Source organism: Kogia breviceps, chromosome 3 (genome assembly GCF_026419965.1).
Source record: "Kogia breviceps isolate mKogBre1 chromosome 3, mKogBre1 haplotype 1, whole genome shotgun sequence".
Lineage (NCBI taxonomy): Eukaryota > Metazoa > Chordata > Mammalia > Artiodactyla > Physeteridae > Kogia > Kogia breviceps.
Window position 1 is genome coordinate 179,246,525 of NC_081312.1, and position 15,998 is coordinate 179,262,522.

Sequence of the window (15,998 nt, forward strand, 5' to 3'; positions counted from 1 at the left end):
TAAGTTGCTGTGCGCGGGCCTTCTCTAGCTGCTCTTTGTTGTGGCGCTTGGGCCTCTCATTGCAGTGGCTTCTCTCGTTGTGGAGCACAGGCTCTAGGCGCGGGGGCTTGAGTAGCTGTGGCACGCGGGCTCAGTAGTTGTGTCTCGCGGGCTCTAAAGCGCAGACTCAGCAGTTGTGGCGCAGAGGCTTAGTTGCTCCGCGGTATGTGGGATCTTTCCGAACCAGGGCTCGAACCCGTGTCCCCTGCATTGGCAGGCAGATTCTTAACCACTGCGCCACCACGGAAGTCCCAGTATTTACATTTAAAATGCATGATACTGTTAGAGCAAAATACGGATGACGGACATTGTTTCCCTCTATCAGAGGCAATGCCATCTCATTGCAAAGGTACCCCTAGGGCCAGCCGCACGCTTTGTGACCTTGGCAATCACACGGGGCCCTACTTGTAGAGGCCCTCACACTTGGTTTAATGCTCCGCTGTTCCTGTCTGGAAATTCTTAACCATTTTTGAACAGGCAGCACTTCGTTTTCATTTGCACTGGGACCTGCAAATCCTGGACTGGTCCTGGGTCTCCCTAACTATACACTGTTGCTGGAGTTCACTGGCTTACTTTTTCCTCCTTCCTCCAAATGTGTTACATGGTTATTGTCTGGGTTATGGGGTTTAGCTTGTTTTTACCTTTCTGCACTGCTTCTTCTGTTCCATTTTCACGGTGTTTAGATTCTAGCAGACACGCACATCCTGTGTGTCAGCGCCAGCCATGAATCAGGCTGGGAGCTGGGACCACAGGGCTGTCAGGGGAGCTGCCTGGTTCCAGCTTTAAAATAACAAGTGCTTGACAGCTTAGTTTACATAACTGCAAAATTGTGGCTCTATTCTACGATGCAGTTACATGTGACATAATAACTAGGGACTTAATTTATTTAGACTTTTTTCCTTGCAATATAATTTCCAATAAATAAATCTCCCAGGGGCAGGAAGATATGACATTTCACAATGCTCACATTTTCCTCCCTCAGTTTGGACCTGTGCTCCTTTCTTGGTAGTGAACAAAATGAACACCACACCTCATAATTTTGCTTTTACCCTACTTGCAACAGCTAATGCACAGGTCTTGTGAGGATGTATGGAGCGCTCACGGACTGTGCTAGAACAAGTTACATTTCATTTTTAATGGGTTTTTTTTCTGTTTTTTTTTTTTTCCAATGTATTTTTCTAAGTATCTAAAACGGCATGGCCGATGATCTGCCAGAGTGTAATAGAAAGCAGAATTTGTCTTTAAGCCACTAGAACAATGTGCAGAAAATTCGATGTCATTTGTACATGTATGTTTTTCAATTACTTTTCAAATTAAAGTTGAAATGTGTAAATGAAAAGAGAGGGGGCTTCCCTGATGGCGCAGTGGTTGAGAATCCGCCTGCCGATGCAGGGGACACGGGTTCGTGCCCCGGTCTGGGAAGATCCCACATGCCGCGGAGCGGCTGGGCCCGTGAGCCGTGGCCGCTGAGCCTGAGCGTCCGGAGCCTGTGCTCCGCAACGGGAGAGGCCACAACAGTGAGAGGCCCGCATACCGCAAAAAAAAAAAAAAAAAAAAAAAAAAGAGGAAGGTGAAAGTAAATAGTGAAAAACATCCCTTTCCCTCCGGAGGAAAGAACAGTCATTGTCTTGTTATTATTTAATATTTATATAAGGACAGAGACATCTCGGGCCAAGCACAATGGATGAAATTATGCCAAAGAGGAGGGCAATCCCAGCCTTGAGGAGCTGTCTGCCCAGGGCTGGGTCAAGAGTGCATTCAAGGGAAGGAAGCGAGATGAGGAATCTAGAATTCCACTGTGTGCTGAGTGCCAAGCCACCTGCGGGCTTTGAACAATAGCTTTGGATGGGAAATGTTGAAGAAATTCTTCCGAAACGTAGGAAAGTGTATGGTAAGACATGAAGGTTAACAATTGTTATGAGTGTGAGTGCCTGTGAATGAGTGAACACGGATGAAATTGCCATTAGTGTTTGACAAGTGCTGATTGTTTAGGTAGGAAGAGTTCAGGCCACGGAGGGAAGGATGTTGTGGATAGTAACCACTCCGATCCTGAGCAGAAAACTAGCCAGACTACAGTTCCCAGTCTGAGTGGCCAATCAGAGAGGACATCGATGAATATATTGAGTCAGAATTTCTCTCTCAAAGGGAACGCTGAAGGATTCAGTCTTCTTCTCAGATGATAGCCTGGAAGATTCTATGTGAAATGAGCTGTGCTAGACTGAATAAAATTGTCCTTTCTTGTCTCCACATTTATAACTGTTTAAGTGATATAGTAGATGAAAATATTGGTGATGGGAAGAGAAATAAAGGCATATAAGGATGGTTTAAATTTTGTGTAGCTCCTTCCATGTGTATTTTATTTTCACTCGAGATGCTCGTGATCAGTCAGGACAAGATGCCTCACGATGCAGAACAACGTAGGAAGCCAATGGCAGAAAACAGTAAGGGAATAATTTTTGGATGTGTAATTGTCCTTGAAAAAAATTTAAAAGTACTCTAGGAAGAGTAATGAATTCAGCTCTTCAAAACAAATGTTGGATACTTGGCAACTCTCTATAGATTCTTATAGAGTCATTCATGTTGACAGTCTCTTCTCTGCTGTTTCCAGTCCATAAAATAGAACTGATTCTATTCTAGTTATTCTCCTGGGCAAAAAGTAACAGACACCCTCTGCTCACCACTTCACTAGCTCTGCATTTTTTTAAGGTTCTAATTCTTCTCTATTTGATTGTCTCTTTTCCATAATGCATAGTATTAGTATATGTAGTTTCTTGGTACTCATAAAACAGTAAAAAATGATACAGATAGAACAGCTGTCTTCCACAGTGCGTAGTACCAGTATATGTAGTTCTTGGGTACATAGAAAATAGTAAAAAAATGATAAAGATAGACTAGAGAGTCCAGAAATAAAGTCTCATGTGTATGGTCAAATGATTTGCAATGAGGCTGCCAAGACCTACCTTTCAATGAAGAAAGAACAGTCTTTTCAGCAAATGGTACTGGGAAAACTGGGTATCTACATACAAAAGAATAAAATTGAATCCTTACCTTACGTTATATACAACAATTAGTTCAAAATGGACCCAAGATTCAAATATAAGAACCAAACACTTTAAAACTCTTAGAAGAAATCATAGGGGACAATCTCTATGACATTGGATTTGGCAATAATTTCTTGCATATGACAACAAAAGCATAGACAATAAAAGAAAAACTGGGTAAGTGGGACTTCATCAAAATTACACATTTAGGACATCAAAGGGCACTGCCAAGAGGGTGAAAAGACATCCCACAGAATGGGAGAGAATATTTGCAAATCACATATCTGATATCGTGTTAATATCCAGGATATATAAAGAACTCCTACAGCTCAACAACAGCAAAAAACCGAGCAACCCAATTAAAAAATAGCCAAAGATCTGAATAGACATTTCTCCAAAGAAGATATACAAATGATCAATAAGTACATGAAAAGATAGTCAACATCACTAGCCAGAAGGGAAATGCAAATCAAAACTACAATGAGATACCACTTCACATCCATAAGAATGGCAATTATAAGTAAAAAATGAGGAAGATACAGTGCTGGGGAAGATGTGGAGAAATTGGAACACTTGTGCATTGCTGGTAGGCGAGTTAAGTGATGTAGCCACTGTAGAAAACTGTATGGTGCATTGTCAAAAAGTGAAACATAGAATTAACTGTGGAATCCAGCAATTCCACTCCTAGGTATATACCCCCAAAAATTGAAAGCAGGGTTTCAAACATACACTTGCACAGCAATGTTCAATGTTCAGCAGCATTATTCACAAAAGCCAAAAGGTGAAAACAACATGCATGTCTATCCACAGAAGAATGGATAAACAAATGTAGTCTGTGTATATAATGGAATATTTTTCAGCTTTAACGAGGAATGGAATTTGGCACATGCTGCAACCATGGATAAACCTTGGAGACATATGTTAACTGCAATAAGCCAGACACAAAAGGACAAATATCATATGATTCTAGATAATTATATGAAGTATCTAGAATAGGAAAGTTTATAGAGACAAAGTAGAATGGTGGTTGCCAGGGGCTGGAAGGAGGAAGGGATGGAAAGTTATTGTTTAATGAGTTTCAGTTCGGGACAATGAAAAAGTTCTGGAGAAGGATAATGGCAATGATCACACAACATTGTGGATGTACTTAATGCCACCAAACTGTATACTTAAAAATGGTCAAAATTGTATAAAATGGTAAGAATGTAAAAAAGTATAGATGGGAAATTTTCTTGGAGACATATTCTTTTTTCTAGCTTTGGCAGGTCATGCTGATCTACCCACTTTTTATTGTTGTGAGCAGGAAACAGGAGTTGTGTATTTCCCATGAGATTTGCTGCCTGCTGTAACCACATTGACTTTATTGACTAACTTACCAATCAATAACCTGCTTTAAAAATAAAGTGAACCCAGTTAAATAATTAATTTGTACATTTAGATATAGCCTGCAGATCTTGACAGCAGTTTTAGAACCAATTAAATCTAAATATCTCCTGAAACTTAACAGTGTGTTATTATCTCCTTATCAAAACTGGATTGAAACAGTAGGATCCTAGGCGATGCACTGGGTAGACACGAAGAAAGTCAAGTGAGACGTATGTCCGAAGCTATACGATTTTATGTACACGCATATCCTATCTCCCCAACCAGATTTTGCATTCCTGAGTGTATGGAAACACTTGGGATCCCTCACAAAGCCTAGCACAAAGCTTTGGATTATTAACTATTCCTCACTCGTTCATCTCCCCATGATTTACCAAATAATGTTCTGCTTGAGGTGCTGGATGAGAGTTAGGGAAACAAAAATGAAAAAACAGAAAACAAAGCAAACAACCGCCAAAATCTCTTGCTTTACTAGCAGAGACAAACAATTACAGTCCTACTGCTACATTGATGGGGTGAGCAGAGGTGTTAGGGGAAAACCCTTCTCAATCAAGAATATTTGGATAAGTGTTTTGGGGGAATGTAATACCCAGAATATTCCACAGGGTCAGCAAGAGCAGCCAGACAAGTGATTTCATGAAATGGAGCCACGGAAGAGTCCAGGTTACCCAGGCCCCCGGGAGAAGACAGACCCAAATGCTGCAGGTACACCTGCTGCCCCAGATTTCTGCTGCCTACTCAGCTCATGAGTCATCCAAAGCGTATTTTGAACTACAGAGATGAAACATGACTTCTGCACACATATTACGCATAAAAGGTTTTACAAACTTACTTTCAGAAGTCCTTAGTTAAATTTGCCCTTTACCTTTCCTCCCCCTGACCTAATTATTTCTTTGAAAATGTTTCCTAGGCTCCACTGTGCCTCCTGGTTACACGTGACAATCAGAGTGGGGGAAGGGAAGGGAAGTAAAGGCAGATGATTATGGATGAACTGACAAGACAGAAGAGTTGTACGTGATTTGTAGTTATAACGTTTTTCTTCCCCAGACCTTTGATAACTCAGGCTGTATTTCTTCTTGACTAATTTTGTTACCAATAAATATTTACTAAATTACCAAGGTGTCTTCATCTTCAGAGACGAAAGACCAGGTCTAACTGTAAATAAATCAGTTTTTGCCTGAACATGAATGAACAGCTTCATTTAACAACACACGAATACAATCACACATTGTTCCATCAAGGCCTTCAATTGTAAATATTGAGTATTACGGCATAAGCTTCTTAGATAAGTAGTTTAAAGCAATTTGAAGTATGAGTGGCCTCTGATGAAATTTTTAGGTAGGCTGTGATGTATCTATACAGGCAAAATGGAGGTGGGATTGACATGTCATTAGTTTGAAAAAGGTATTCATTTTGAATATAAATAGAAATGAACTGATTAAAGTGATATGCCATATGAACAGAATAAGGACACCAAATATTGACTTTGAGCTCCTGGTATAAAACATAAGTTTTTATGCTTTTATTGTTATACATTTATTCAATATACATTAACTGAATACTATGCTATTGCTGAGGTCACAAATGTGAACGAGATACACCCTGGATTCTGGGGGAGACGCTAATACGATGCATGTAGTAGAGTATGGGATGAGTGAAATAAACAGAGTACTTAAGACAGGACAAAGATAAGTTGGTAGGTAACCCAAAGGAGTTTTATCCAAGGATGTGACATTTGAGCCAGCTCATGATGTATCTCTAAGAAAGAAAAGAGGGAAAAACCTTGCAGTCAGGGAGAAAGTGGATCTTAGAGTCGCCATTAAAAAATTATAGCAGTTTACAATAAACTGCCTAAATGGTGACCATGCTACTATTCATGATTACGGATAATTTCCTACATGGCCGACACAGCTCAAAGCATTTTACATGTATTACCTTTTTTTTAGTCCTTACAGTACGTCTGTGAAATAGATTCTTGAATCAGTTTTCTGTTGTGTTCCACCCCCAAACTTGCTGGCTTAAAACAATCACCATTTGTTAGCTCATGACTCTCTGTGGGTTTGCAATTCAAGCTGGAAGCATTGGGTGATCCCTCTGGCCCCTCAGGCTCCCTCATGAGCCTCTGGTCAGCTGCTGGGTCATTTGGGGGCTGGCTGGTCTGGAATGGGCTCAGCTGTGTTGTCTTGGCTCCGTGTGGTGTCTGGTTTTCAGCGGGGCAGGTTTCTAAGAGAAAGAGTGGGTAAACAAAAGATTCTCGAAGTCTGCGTTCAGAGAGGGCACACACGATCATTTCTTCTGCTGGTCTATGGCCTACAGCAAGTCACAAGGCCAGCCCGACTCAAGGGGAGGGAAATTGACTCCACCTTGGGATGGGAAAAGTTGTAAAAATCACATATCAATGGGACACAGGTCCAGGAGGAGTATTGTGACTAAGGTTACAAACAATCTTCCCTAGCACTCTTATGGTTTCCACTTCACAGATGAGGAAATGGAGGCATAGCCTAAGAGACTATAAATAGGTGAGCCATGACTTATGCGTTGAGCTGTCCGATGCCAGAACTTGGACTATGAAATTCATTGAAAAAAATAATATGGGCTGGTGGATGGCCAGAGGGATGGTAAGTGGATAGACGTGTGATAAACCAAATAACGTATAAAGTGAATTGCAGAACCTAGGTGGCTAGGATCCTCTCTAAAATTCTTTCAACCATTCTATAGATTAGAAAATTTTCATAGTAAAATCTTGGAGAACAAAAACTTAGATTCTGGGGTTTTGAAACCAGGATGTGAAATAAGGCCCTGGGTTTGAATCTAGGCTCTGCTGCTTGCTAGTTGTGTGATCTTCAGAAACTTCCAGAAAGTTCTCAAGTCTCAGTTCCCCAATCTGTAAACTGGGGGAGAGATTGACGTCTAATCCTAAAAGTGCAGGTTAAATAAGCATTAGCATTCAAATAATATGAATATATAAAGAGCTTTTCACATTGTGTGGCAGGCGTAGCGCTAAGCATTTCACATGGAAACATTTCAATAAACAATAACTTTCATGTAAGAACATAAAACACGCTTGGAATCCTTTCAGTTGTTAAAGTTTTCTCTCAGAATATCTACAATAAATCTTACCTGTTATATTCCAACCCGATTGAAGTCATGTATATTTTTACTGAACACTTAGTTATTTGCCGATTGACTTCAGAATGAGAAGCTCTCTTACTTGACTTACACATTATATTTTTTAAAGAAAGAATTAGCCAGATACAGAAAAATTTAGAATGCTAAAAATTTTAAAACGGTGTATTTTTTCTAGAACCACTGTATCCCAAGATGAAAAGATGCCCATCAGAATTTTATTTTAAGCCATTTAATAGAGGCTTAAATAATTCGAATGTAGATATTGAGAAAGTCTTTCCCTCAGCCTTTCTAAGGAATTAAGTACCAACATATGCTACATCATGGATGACCCTTGAGAACACTATGCTAAGTGAAAAAAGCCAGGCAGGCATAAAAGACCACATATTACCTGATTCTACTGAGATGAAATGTCCAGGATAGGCAACTCTACAGAGACTGAATGTCGATTAGTGGTTGCCTAGGACCAGGGGTGGGAGGGAGGACAGGAGATGAGGTGCATAAGTAAAGGCATGGAATTTCTTTTTAAGGTATTGAAAATATTCTAAATTTGGCTCTGACGATGGCTCACATAGCTGTGTATATGTGCACATATAATAAACACCTCTGAATTGCACAGTTTAATTGTGTGATATGTGACATATTTCAATAAAGCTGTTACAAAAGAAAGTCTTTGACCAAATATATATAGTAGTGAACACTGTAATGTGTAAATGCTCAGTATTTTTTTAGTTCACACATTTTTCCTCCAAAATATATTCTTACTAATACAGTATTTTTCTGTGAGGCACACATTTAAAAGTACTATTTTAAAGGAGACCACCTTTTTTCTCTACTTCACTAACGTATTTTTCTGTAGATCAATATATTATTCTAACAGCTTATCCATTTAAATTAATCTATAAGATTATTATAAAATTCTAAAAGGTTTCTTGTGAAATACGACACGAATCTGTGCCATTAAAATGGAACTATAAGAGAGAAAAAACCACATCCAGTTAAAAGGGTCATTCAAAATGACTTCCTTTTCAAATTAAAATAGGTTCCCCCGAACATAATAATTTTACATATAAAAAGTAATTCACAGTATTTTCATGTATAAACCTATCAGTGATGTTAGCTGACAATATATTCTTACAATTGAAAGTAAAATAAACCTAAAATTTCGTTTCTTTGCTTTTCCATATCATAATACAAAAGTATTTATTTTGACAAAGATAAACAAGGAAACCGAGAAGGGAGAAAGTCTGGAGCAAAGATGAAACAAAATAGGATTAAATTATTCCTCAATAAAGAGACTAGAAATGTAGGCATCAAGGAGAGAATGAAGATTTCTGCAAAATTCATCAGCATTAACTGGGTCTACAAATATCACAGGATCAGTACCCCAGACGGTTCGCTTGGCCTCCACTCTTCCCCCTGGTAAAACTTTTCCAAGTTTACTGAGTGATGTCAATGCAAAGTTTTCCCAAACTTCCTGGAAGTTTTACAAGCAATTCACTGGAGATACAAAAAATATCTGGGGCTTTAGCCAACAGCATTCCTCTGTGAATACTGGCTCTCAATTTGCTTTTTATTTTTCTTAATTAGGGTTATGCAATCTTAAAGATTTACAGTTAAGGAGACAAGCAAAATATAAAATTTAAAGAAGAAGTAACAAATATGAAAATGATCATTCCTTTTAACCCTACTGTGGACAGGATTTTTTTTATTCTTATGTAGAAACAGGCTGTTTTTTTCTACATGAGCATCCTTTTAATTAGCTCTCAGATTAAATCTTAGTGGAGCTTATTAAATGAATGTTTTAATTTAATGGGTGAGTGGGGGAAAGTGTAATTAACGACACTTAAGCAAAAGGGCATAGGTCCTGAACTGGGAGTGAGAAAGGCAAAAGAAAAAAATCATGTCTTATTTCTCTCCAAACTTCAATTTTTTAATCATCAGTGTTTTATTCATTGGTTTTCCTTTCTTCGTCCTCGAATTCCATTGTCTGGACATGTCTCAGTGTGAGTACTAAATATGAGATCCACTAGGCATTTGCTGCACCTCAGACAAAACCTTATTCTGGGTTATTAGACACTGTCTGATGGTACCAACTTTTCTCACGGGTTTAGCAAGCACAGTCTCTGGGAGAGGCTTTTTTGGGGGAAAGATCGGCCAGGAAAAATGAGTGTCCTTGACAGCCCTTCCAGGCTGGATGTCCCTGAACGTATATGGGGTGGTGTCCCTTTAAGCACAAGGAAAGGGCAGGTCCCGCTGTTATCCTTGACCCTCTGACAAAATAGTCAGGCGCTGTTTGTAAAAGAGCCAAGTAATTAAAAGTATCCTAGGGTTATGGTGAAATAGGGCAAGTAAAACACACTCCTGGATACCAGCTCTCTTTCAGGACCAGCTCTTTTGTATTTTCTCTCTATTTTGTTTTCTTCTTTATTTCAATTTTTCATGGCACAGTTTCCCCTCTCTGACATTGTTCTTCTCTGTCAGTTGGCAAAATGATAAGCTCCATTATTACTGCTTCTCTAGCTGGAGGCCTGGAGCTATTTGCTTCCAATCCTCAAGTCACCCCAAATTCCTGAGCTGTATTTTTTTCCCTCTCAACTTCAGAAGAAATTATTAAATAGAATAGGAAAGGGTATAGGAATAGAGTGATCCAGTTACACAGGGAACTGATGAGACATTTCTCACCATTTCATGTGTTTTCCTTTATGATGAAGTTTCTAGCAGAAAGGGAGGCTTGGGCTGCACTCCTTGGCTTCCTTCTGGTTGACCATAGATCCCACTTAACCCAAAACCATCTGGGTATGTGCACATTGTGATGGCTTAATGATTAGTCATTTGTCTCTCCACTCTCAAAAGTGTCCTGAATTAGATGATAGTGGTGGCCCTAGTTCTCTCTCCTGTTGAACTGTTGGGTAACTTCCCCATAAATAGAGAAATTAGTTCTAATTTAGTTTAGAGAGTTCACAAGCCATTCTCTAGTTAGTCACCTTCGCTTCTGTTAGGAAATATCTATTTGTACCATTAGACTTTGAGATCGAAACAATTTGTTCCTGTTCAGATACTCCCCATATCTCTACATGGTAGTATTTGGGAGCAGTACAATAGGTGGACTTCGTGCCACGTAACGTGGGTTTGAACCTGTTATGCCACTAAATAACCTTGGGCAACTCATCTAACTCCTCTGAGCCTAAATTTCCTTTTGCATCATATCCACTCTGGATTATCATGAAGACTAGACAATAGATGGTTATAGTTGTACAATTATTGTAATCCATATATCCATCCATCCATCCATCATCCATCCATCCATTCGTCCATCCACCCATCCATCCAGATGTTTTATCCTTCTATAGATTATTTAAGCACCATGCCTAACACAATTCCAAGTGATTTAAAATAATAAGAATGTATTATGTTGCTTAGACAAAGCTCTACATTTAAATAATGCATGGCTAATTTATTTCTTAAGTTGATTTCATCCCAAGGCAGGTTCCTCAGGATTGCAACCTGGCTGTAGCAGTTCCAGGCATCACATTCACTCTCAACGACATCCAGGGACAGAAGAAAGTGCTGCCTCTATCTTGTGTCTCTAACCTATGTCCTTGTGAGGAAACTTTACCCAGAGGCTCCACATCACATTTCCTCTCCCTCCTTCTTGGCCCGAATTATATTGCATGCCAATGTACTTGTCTATTACTGGTAAGGAAACCAGAAACCTCAAGATGAGTTGGCCAAGGGACTTCCCTGGTGGTCCAGTGGTTAAGACTTTGCCTTCCAATGCAGGGGGTACGGGTTTGATCCCTGGTCGGGGAACTAAGATCCCACATACCTCGCAGCCAAAAAACCAAAACATGAAACAGAAGCAGTATTGTAACAAATTCAATAAAGACTTTAAAATTGATCCACATCAAAAAAAAAAAACAACTTAAAACAAACAAACAAACATGACTTGGCCAAGACGCCCCTTCCTGGTTGGAGAGAATTGGGAGTCTGATTAAATCCGGGGCCTGTGCGCCTGCAGGAGGATGTGCATGGGTCTGGGATGGCTATAGCCTGGGCGTCTGGATATCTGAATTCCAGCCAAGGATGTGACATCAGATTTCTTCACGAACTTGAGAAAGTCATTTTCCCACCCAGTCTTCCATTTATCTCTGTGTAAAGTGTGGTGTTGACTTCCTAGTCGTAGAAGGTCTCTTCAGCTATTAACATTGTGCTTGGGCTACTCAAAAACCACAGTCCCCAATTCACATGGACACCCTTCCTACTTTATAACCTATTTCAGTTTCCCACACAATTTTTAGATACTGATGAACTGATAAGGGTACTAGAATAAGAGTTAGAAGACCTGGTTTCAAGCCCAGATTCACTGAATAATGCTGTGACTGCAATTCATTAATGAAGAACCTCTTGGTAAGCTGTAAAGAGCTGTACAAATCCAGATGATGGTTAGAGTGCATTTGACAAACTGGTGTGGGTAAGAAACACGCTTTCTTTTTCTACAATTCTGGGTCCCTTTTGGAATTAGTTTGCCTAACTAGCTTGGGGATGGTACAGCGCTCAGGACTGTACCTTGAACTTGTTTCCACATCGGCTTTTTGTTCCTCCTGGAATGGGGGTGTTAGAGAAACAGAAAAGGGGAGCTTTTGCTTAATTAATCCACTCTTCTCAACATGTTCACTGTTTACAAATGATTTTCATATACCAAGTTTAACCTTAGAACACGAAGATGTTTGCAGGACTCATATAAAGCTATCAGGTCAACAGTAGTAGTGACATAACGTGCTGTTGCCCAGTACCACGCTTTTTTTAATTGAAATATAGTTGACTTACAATGCTGTGTTGCTTTCTGCTGTACAGCAAAGTGATTCAGTTATACATATATATATATATATATATATATATATATATACATTCCTTTTTTCATATTCTTTTCCATTATGGTTTATCATAGGATATTGAATCTAGTGCTCTGTGCTCTACAGTTGAACCTTGCTGTTTATCCATCCTACGTATATAATAGTTTGCATCTGCTGACCCCAACCTCCCGTTCCATCCCTCCCCAAACTCCCTCCCCTTGGCAACCACCGGTCTGTTCTCCATGTCCGCACCACGCTCTATCACTCTTTGCCTTTTAACGTCCAGGTTGAGACGCGGCCTTTAGGAAGTGACCACCCAGACCCCACTTTTCCCTGGAAGATGTCCCGTGGCAAGGGTGAGGGTGGGGTTGCTTCTTTCCAGCAACGTTAGAGTGAAGGGGGAGGGGCAAAGAGTGTGCTACCGTGTAGCGCCGCACGCCTCCCTGGTGGAATCCCGTTGAGTGAGGAGGCCGCATCTCCAGGAGATGCACATTGTGGGCTGGACACTGAGGGACCAGCGCACTGACTGAGTCGAAGTGTTTTGTGTCTCGGAAGCTCAGTTTCCTTATGGAAAAAAATGTGTGTGTGCTTGCATGTGTGTGTGTGTGTGTGTGTGTGTGTGCATGTTAGGGGTTGATAGGGCTTGGGGTGGAACGTGAAAAATAAGTAGATCTCTAGCCTCTTCCCAGAGCTAGCGTTCTAACATTCCAGGTTCTTAAAGAGCCACCCTGCAAAGGGCGAGCAGATTCAGGGAGAATTGCATTGTCAAGAAGTACAGTTTCAGGATGTTGTGGACCAAATGACAATTAGAGTGAAGGACAGGTGCTCAGAGAGCGGATAACTGCGACCAGTGGGGCACCATGTGGCAGTGCTACGGGTGATGGAGCAGCTGCTGAGAGCGCCTCCAGAGACAGGGAGGCTCCAAGGGGTCCACATGCCCACCGAGGATGCTCTGGATGTCACTGACAGGAGCCACCTTCGGGGCTGTACCTGGGACTGTCACAGAGGACAGCAGGTTGAGTTCATGCCAGGGAGCAGGCTCGGCTGCTATCTGTTGTCTTTCTAAAAAGTGCCCAGATTTTCCTTTCTGCTTCGTCTTCTTTTCTTCTGATTTCGAATGTCTGAAACCATCTTAATAAAAGGATCACATTTTACCTTTTTCTTTTTCCTATCCAGGTGGGTGCGGGTCTTGAAAAATAAATCTTGTTTGAAAAATTAAACCAGATGTATTTATTCAGGAAGCTCCCTGAGAAGGTCAACAAGTGGCACTGAGTTCTCAGCTGTCACCGTCTTTGTTACCAGCCTAGTCATTTGTTTTTTTAATCCTCTTTCCCGTCTCCTGGTCATTTTTTTTTGCTCATTAGCTACTTGAGCTTAGGGTGAACAAGAAATGAGATGGAATTTTCAACCTGTCAAATGGAAGTCTGGTTAACAGCCTTGTGGAGGTATAAGGGGCAGAGAGGAAGGAATAAATTCTATCATCTGGTAGGAATAGTAGTTGCAGTAGAAAAATTAGTCTTAACTTACTTTTCTTTCCCTGGTGTCAGTAACTGATCATGGCACAGTCTCCAGTATCACCCAGGGGTGAATCCGACTCTTCAAAATATAGGTTCAAAGAATTATAGATACCAGAGGTCCAAGAGGGCATATCTATCAACCACACCTCTCAATTTATAAATGAGGAAACTATGATCTGAAGATATAAAGAGACTTACTTTTAGGTTTAGAACCATTGCCATTTATGAGGATTGAGGTCACGGTCCAAAGCCCCGGTGTGACGGCCCTTATACCATGCTACCTAGAACTGCCAAGAGTCAAAGCGTTTGTGACAAAAAAAGACCCAACTGGAGCACATCTGTTAAAGACCATTGAAAGCAAATTTGTTGTTAAGGCTTTTGTAAGTTATTGTTTCTCTCAGGGTACCAAGGGTATCTTTAGTCTCTGTATTTCCAAGGCCAACCATAGCTCTGTTATGGAGTAGGCGCTCATTAACTATCTGGTTAATGAAATGCGTGTTTTTTTTGTTTTTTTTTGTTTTTTGTGCTACGCGGGCCTCTCACTGTTGCGGCCTCTCCCGTTGCGGAGCACAGGCTCCGGACGCGCAGGCCTAGCGGCCATGGCTCACGGGCTTAGTTGCTCCGCGGCATGTGGGATCTTCCCGGACCAGGGCACGAACCCGCGTCCCCTGCATCGGCAGGTGGATTCTCAACCACTGCGCCACCAGGGAAGCCCATGAAATGCGTATTTTATGTGGTCTTCGGTTAAAGATTTTCAAACTATGTATCAAGTTTTCATAAATAAGTCCCCGTAGAATTAGCAATATTCATGTTTTTAGTACCCAAAAGAGTCAAGTTGTTGATTTGATTGTCCTTTTTCATGATGTGACTTTACTGTCATGTATGAGGCTATGTCCTTGGTCCTTCCAAGTTATCACGGAAGCAGCAAGACCGCTCAATACATGACAAACGTCTTTACTAAGGATTCCCTTTCATTCTTTTATTTTTATATCTAATACTGAGAAGGTAATTATTGAGCCAATAACAGCCCATGACCCTCCCAACAAGTTTTTCTTTGGATTATGTCACCATTGTCATTTTAGTATTTAACTGACATTACAACTCAGTGAAACAGTAACCTGGGTTTTTCTTGACATCCTTCTGTACGTTGCCGTAAGAGCATCTCGGTGAGCTATAAATTGCACAGACTTTAAATCAAAACATAACTGGCTTCAAATGTTTGCTCTGTCACACACACTGACTGTGTGGCCGGAAACAGCCTTAGTTTCCTCATCTGGAACAATGGAGCTTAGAACCATCCTCGCCCGAGTCGAGAACAGAGGGTTCTTTTGAGGATTAAATTAAAAAATCACATGAAGTCTTAGAAACATCCCATGAGGCATGCTGCCTGGCACATAGGAAATGCCTAATCAATGTCTGATGGATAAATAAGTGGTGCTCAATAAATGCTACTTCTCTCTTCTTAAAGTGGGAGCCATTTGGCTGTAAGCAGAACTTGCCAGATGAAGTACCACCATTCCCTTTTTTCTCTCTGCCTCTGCCGAGGTCGAGGAGTGATCTCTCCCCGGTCAGAGAGGTTAGGGGAGAAGACAAATGGGAAAGACATGCTCCGATTAGCTCTCAGCCTATTCGCGCTGGGCTGGGTAAAAATGCAGCGCGGCTTCTGGGGGTTTTGCTCTTTCGTTGGACCCTGGAGGGAAGAGATGAGTTTTACATCTGTTGCTGGCCGTGTAACATGCAGCTAAAGAGGTGTCTCTCCGCTGGAAGACGCTAAGGCATCCTGGCTGTTGGTCAAACAGCTCCTCCTCTGGATGTTTGGGTTCGCCCCGAGACTCCCATCTGCGATGCTGGCGATTGCAGCTGTGAGAGTGAAAGCAGCTGATAGAAGAAGCAGAGTGCAGAAACTGAAGCCCTCCCAGCCCCAACGCACCCTAATTGCACGATAAAATATGGAAGGCTGGGCTTAGGAGACCTAGAATGTCACTCCTCCGGGTCTAGCGGGGTCCCTCACCAGCCGGGCAGCACCCGGCTCAGAA